General features: G+C 38.7%; 1 long non-coding RNA gene across 1 annotated transcript in view; it reads right to left on the reverse strand.

The window, feature by feature from the left end:
* LOC118147782 (uncharacterized) overlaps positions 1-5,494 on the reverse strand; it is a 348,784-nt gene extending 343,290 nt beyond the window's left edge. The window contains exon 1 of the long non-coding RNA XR_008476798.2: positions 4,767-5,494. This is a non-coding gene — a long non-coding RNA (uncharacterized LOC118147782). The remainder of the gene's footprint in view (positions 1-4,766) is intronic.
* Positions 5,495-6,000: the final 506 nt, after the last annotated feature.

The raw sequence follows: 6,000 nt of genomic DNA on the forward strand, positions 1-6,000 counted from the left end.
GGGCCAAGTGTGCTCCTGAGTAGACTTTTCTCTTTCTTTTAAAGGGACACTTGGCTTCTGGACTGCATGGTTTTACACTACAAAGGTTTGGAGTTATCCAAAAATCTTTGAACTGTAAGAGGAGTTGCTTAACGCTAAGGACTGAATATCCTGAATAAGTCACTAAAGCAGGTAAACCCAAAAGCTTTCCATGAATCTAGAACAATAGTTTTCATCCAATTGACCATGATGTTGAAATACACCTTTGAAAATCAGAAGTGAGAAAACTAGGGAACCCTCCAATATCAATGAAATCAATGAGACAAGGTCTGTGCAGCAATAAGATTACCACAGAGTTGAGCATCGTGTGCCTGAATCTATGCTCATACCTGCAATTACTAGCTGTGTGATCTTGACCAAGTAACTTTCTCTCTGTCTCAAATTCCTAATCACCAACATAAAAAGATTATAATCTGGCTGGTAATCTGGTTACACCTTTTGAGTTGATCCCAAGCAAGATCAACTCTTAACTACATCCTGTTGGAAAGAAATGCACTTTAAATACAACACCACTGACAGGTTAAAATAGATGGAAAAAATATAGCATGCAGACACTAATAATGAGAACATTGATTTAGACAAGACATTGATGTATTAGACTTTAGGTTACAATAATTTCCAGATAAAAAATATTTAATAATGATATCAAAGGTCAGTGTATTAAAAAAACATAAATGTCTTAAGTGTATATGCACCTAACAATTTCAAAACACTGACAAGACTAATAGGAAAAATAGATCTATCTACAATTATAGTTGGAGATTAACACTCCTCTAAAATTGAGAAAAAGTAGACATTAGTAATCTTTGAACAGCTGAACAACACTATTGAACGGCTTGATCTAGTTGACATGTATAGAACATTACAATGCATGTCAGACTGCATATTTTATTTCAACTGCATGTGGCTCACTCACCAAAGTAATGCCTGTGGGCGGGTGGGGGAGACATGAGTTTTCCAATCTTGGAAGCACAGGGAGTTTTGAGAAAGTAAATCACAAATCAATAGCTAGATATTTGTAATGAAACTATAAAACACTAAAGATAATGATCTTAAAAGCAGCTAAAAGGAAAACAAATCTTTTATAAAAGGAGTAATAAATAGAAGATTTCTTTAAAGTACAATGGAAATCAGGAAACATTCATAATAATGAGACACCCAGGTGGAAAAGGACTCCCCAGAGAAACTCCAGCATGCCTGTGTACTTGGAGGAATATGTATTGGGGTGGAGCCACAGAAGTTCCGGCCATTTGCAGCCAGGAGGAGCCTGGCCCCTCCTCTTCCTGGGTGGATCCTAGGATTCAATCTGCCAGGAGGGAAGCAGGTACTAATACAAGCAGGACTTTCAGTCTGCTGAGAGTCCCTGTTTCCCCTTTTCTTCTTTTTCACCCAATAAAAGCCTGCCTTACTCACACTTCAAGTTGTCTGCAAGCCTAATTTTTCATGACCATGTGATAAAGACCCTCATCTCTAGCTGAACTAAGGAAAAAGGCCCACAAAAATAACAAATCAAATGTTCAAATAATATGCCCCAAGGTGTGCAAGAAAATAGCTGTCAATTAGAATAGAAATGTCTCTGGAAAAAATCTCTTAAGACAAAATGATATGATAAACAAAAATAGAGTTCAGCACAACAAACCTTCATTAAACAATCTTTTAAAATATGTGCTTAAAGGAATTTAGATATTCAGAATGTAAACATTCTAAAGTTTCAGGATTGCTCAGGAGGAGAGAGAAGTTTAGATTGACTTCAGGCTTCATAAAAATTAGGACTACATAGGGAAACGTCAAGTTTGAGACAAAAATGGATTATGGAATTTTCAAACTAGTAGAGAAATGGAATTTTCAAAAATAAAAAGTGAGGCAAGGAAGGAGTCACAAAAGCTTCTAAAAACTAATACGAAAAGAAAACACATTAAATAACACAATGGAAATAAAGTTTAAAACAACAATAATCACATCTAAGATTGATCAACTGTGTTGTCATTTGAAAGGCAAATTGTGGATTTATAATGCTGCTTTATACCATGAAGGAACACACCAAAACAGAGAGAAATTAAAAGATTGGTGGGAAAAAGGATGGAAAGCATATACTAACAAAAAAAAAACAATACTAGCTTAAAAAAAAATCAGGAGTTTGTATTTATATCAGTCAACATAGCATTTAGGTAAAATTATTAGGGACAACGAAGATCGCATAATCACCAAGTTTCAGCTACTAAGATGATACATTAATTCTAAACTTGACTATGATTAAGAAGAAATCGACGATTTACCAACATAGCCTTAGGCTTTCACATAGCTTTTAGTAATTGAGAGAGAAAGCTGACAAAAATAATTAGTGAAGATACACAAAATTTGAATAATACAAATAAGTTGTTTAACCATTAATGAATTCATATTCATCTGAAGCCCACCAATAAAACATTTGCTAAGATTAACTACCATAACAAGTTTTAACAAATAATTAAAATACAATCTGTATTTGTGAATCTCAGTATAAATCCAAAATCTGAAAGAAAACATCTAGAACTATCCTGTTATGGGAAAGTCTAGAACAAGTAGGTAATGAGTAGTTGTCATTTATCTTATTTTTAAAATTATTATTTTCTCTCCCATTTAAAATTGATGTAAAATATGAATTTTGCATGGGTAAGAAAGAAGACTGAAACTTTGGGAAGATAATTAAGCCCCAGAATCTGAGGGATGCAGTCGAAGGCAGAAGAGAAGGAAGGGACAGAGGAATTAGGGGATATGATTTGTATAAAGATTCAAATCATTCTTTGGGGTGAGTTAAGTAGACAACTGAAGGGCGAGGACCATAATCAGGTGAGTCTGTGGAGGTCAGGGGTGAGCAGGCAGGATGAGCCAGAAGAGTCGGCATGTACTGAATGAGGGACATGGATACTAGCTGACCAGCTGGGCCTTCCACTGAGTTCTGTGGTTTCAGATGACAGATGGAGACTTTAATGTTATTTGGTTTTGGAGGAGCAGCACCTTGAGTTCTACAGAGAATGGGGGAATAACAGCAGCCAAGAAGTATGACATCATTCATCCCTTTTCCCTCTGGAAGGGTGTCTGAGGTAGAAGGAACTGTGTTTGTTCTGCTCTAGTTCTTAAACTCCATAACCATCATTTCGACAGAGCCAGGCGCAAAGCATGAAAACCAGGTTTTATTAAGAATATTAATAACAAAGGAGGAATTTCTGGTTCCTCCTCACCAAATCCCCTGGCATAGTGATGCACACTCACCCAGACCACAGCACATATTCACCCAGAGTACAATTAGAAAACAACTGTGAAATAATTCTTATTAGATATAATACAAAAAAGACCTGCCTACCAAGATCTTCTGAAAACACTAATTAGATGTCAGCTTAGCCCACTTCCCTACACAGTTCCCTAGATGGTCAATAGATTGGAGCTAGCATTAAAAGATAAAACATTTTTCTCTCCCTGGTCTAATTATCATGCTAGTATGTTACACCATTCTCCCTTACTCTGTCCACAGAAATGTGTCCTCCACTAACTTCTATATATTGCTGCTAGTTTAGACCTTTAAGATACCCTTAATAAGTTTCTCTCCTCTCTGAAATGTCTTGCCAGTGTTAGAAAATTTATGTGTGTAAAAACTGGGGGACAAAAAGGATTTTAATCGACTTAAAACATTGATATGGAAGGGTAGGGGATTATTGGGAAAGTTATATTTTTTAGAATATGATTTTCCATTCTGTTTGTGTAGGTTTTTATTTTTACCAAAAAAACAAGGCAGGTGTTACCAGCATGGCAAACACTAGAAACTAGAAGTCCCTTCTCTGAAGTTCTCCAAGCAGTTATGAGTCCATGCGGCTGTCTTTTCTGGAGCTTAGCCTGCACCAGTATGGAAGCAAGTCCTATTTCTTGCCTTCCTGAAGCCCAGGCACACTGTGGAGAAGCCAATACACAACTGTTGGGTGAGCAAGACTTTTAAAGCTAGCCCAGCAGCACTGAGTATTCCAGGTACACTCAATTATCTCCTGATGAAGTCTCAAATTCCCTGTCTGTCTCTCATTACTCTATTTCTTCGCCGATTCTTCTCCATTAGTCTACACATACACTTGAAACTACTATTTACTAGTTTTGATTCTGGACAAGTTCCATAACCTCACTAAGCCATTATCAGGAATTGCATAGATGAAGATGAGGTAAGCCAGACCTTTAAAACTGAGTCTGAAAAGAAGAAAGCCTGGGAAATCAGTGTCTTTTAACCAGCAGGTGGTTCTAACAGTGCAGAAAGTTTGGAAAACACTTTTTCATTAATGTTACAATGCTTTGTTAATATGTGGCTGAATCACCTGAATGCTTTTTAAACAGGCAGCTTCCCCTGGTCTCTCCAGACTCACCTAAGACCCACTATCGGACCAAGGCAGACTCTCTTCATATGTGCATATTCTGATGCTAGGCATCTGCCGAAAGCACTTTGTGGATGCCTGGTTTAAAACTGAGAGTGTGCTCCTTGTCCATCAGCATCAACATCACCTGGGAGTGTTCCAGAACTACAGAAAATCCTACGTCCTACGTCTTCTGAATCAAAGTGCGTTTTAGCAAGACTCTACCTCCCTTACCCACGCAATTCTTATGCAGGTTACCCTTGAGAATGGATTTTAGTTACGGTTCTCCCGAGAGACAGAACCTACAGACGTATAGAAAAATATGTGGAAAAGGATTTATTAGAGGAATTGTCTTACTTGCTTATGGAGGCTGAGAAGTCCCACAACAGACCTTCTGGATACTGAAGAACCTGGAAAGCCTGTAGCATGGCTCAGCCTGAATTCGAAGACCTCAGAACCAGGGAATTCTATGGTGTAATCTCAGTCCAAAACTAAAGAGAGCCTGGTGGCACACTGGTGTGAGTCCTGGAGCCAAAAGCCGGAGAACCTGGAGCTCTTGTCTATCTACAAGCACAGCTCTCCTCTGTGGAGACTTCGTCCTTTATCCGCCTTTTTTGTTCTATTTGGGGCCTCCAGCTGATTGGATCGTGCCTGCCCACGTGGAGGGCGGATCTTCCTCATTTAGTCCAAGCTTCCCTCAAAAGCACCCTCAGGGACACACCTGGGGCAGCCCAATTATTCTAATCAAATGCCAAACCACCTGTGTTTCCCTTTCACCAGAAGAGGGAAGGGCTCATTATCTACTGAAGCATGGAGAGTAAATAATGCTTTCCCAGACAAGTATCCCTTAACGCAGTCGAGTTGACACCCAAAACCAACTACGGAGAAGCAGTTAATTAAGCCCAACAGTGAATCCACAATCAAGATTCTAAAAACGATTCTGTTGTCAAATGTTCATAGGCTGATTTAAAATGTCACTTAACCTACTTAATATCTATCTCTAGATTTTAAAGATTAGTGCACAGGAAATTTTAACAGGTAAGTAGTTGTCTGCCTTCAGAGCTGAGGTCTGTGTGGCCAGGTGGACTGTCTGGTCCACGTTCTCATTTGGAATGCCAAGAGCTCTGCTTACTGGCTGGTTTGCAATATCTATGACATGAATCATCAGCCATTCGGACCTTGACAAAATAAAAGTTGCTTAAAGGGAAATGGCTTCTTATCTTAGGCCTCAGTTTCTCTGTTTGTAAAGGAAGATTACCATGCCCACTTCATAGGTTTACAGAGAAGATCCAAATGATGCATGTGAAAAGCAAACTCAGTATGAAGCACGAGGCCATGTTTTATTTGTGAAAGGGAATGGGTAACCATGGAGGCAGGAAGTAGTGGTGAATGTCTCTGGAGCTATGTTTTAAGGCCTCACTAGCAAGCTCACTCTGCCTGGCTATAGCCAAAGAAGGAATAAGCAACAATTGTATCACATTGATATCACATCTGGAGAAATGCGTGGGAGGACAAAAAGCAGGTAGCTATGAATGTGAAACCATTTTCCCGGAGAAGCCAATTTTTATTTGCAGCTTTTTTGGCCTCTCAC

This window comes from Callithrix jacchus, chromosome 15 (assembly GCF_049354715.1).
Source record: "Callithrix jacchus isolate 240 chromosome 15, calJac240_pri, whole genome shotgun sequence".
In the NCBI taxonomy this organism is placed as follows: domain Eukaryota; kingdom Metazoa; phylum Chordata; class Mammalia; order Primates; family Cebidae; genus Callithrix; species Callithrix jacchus.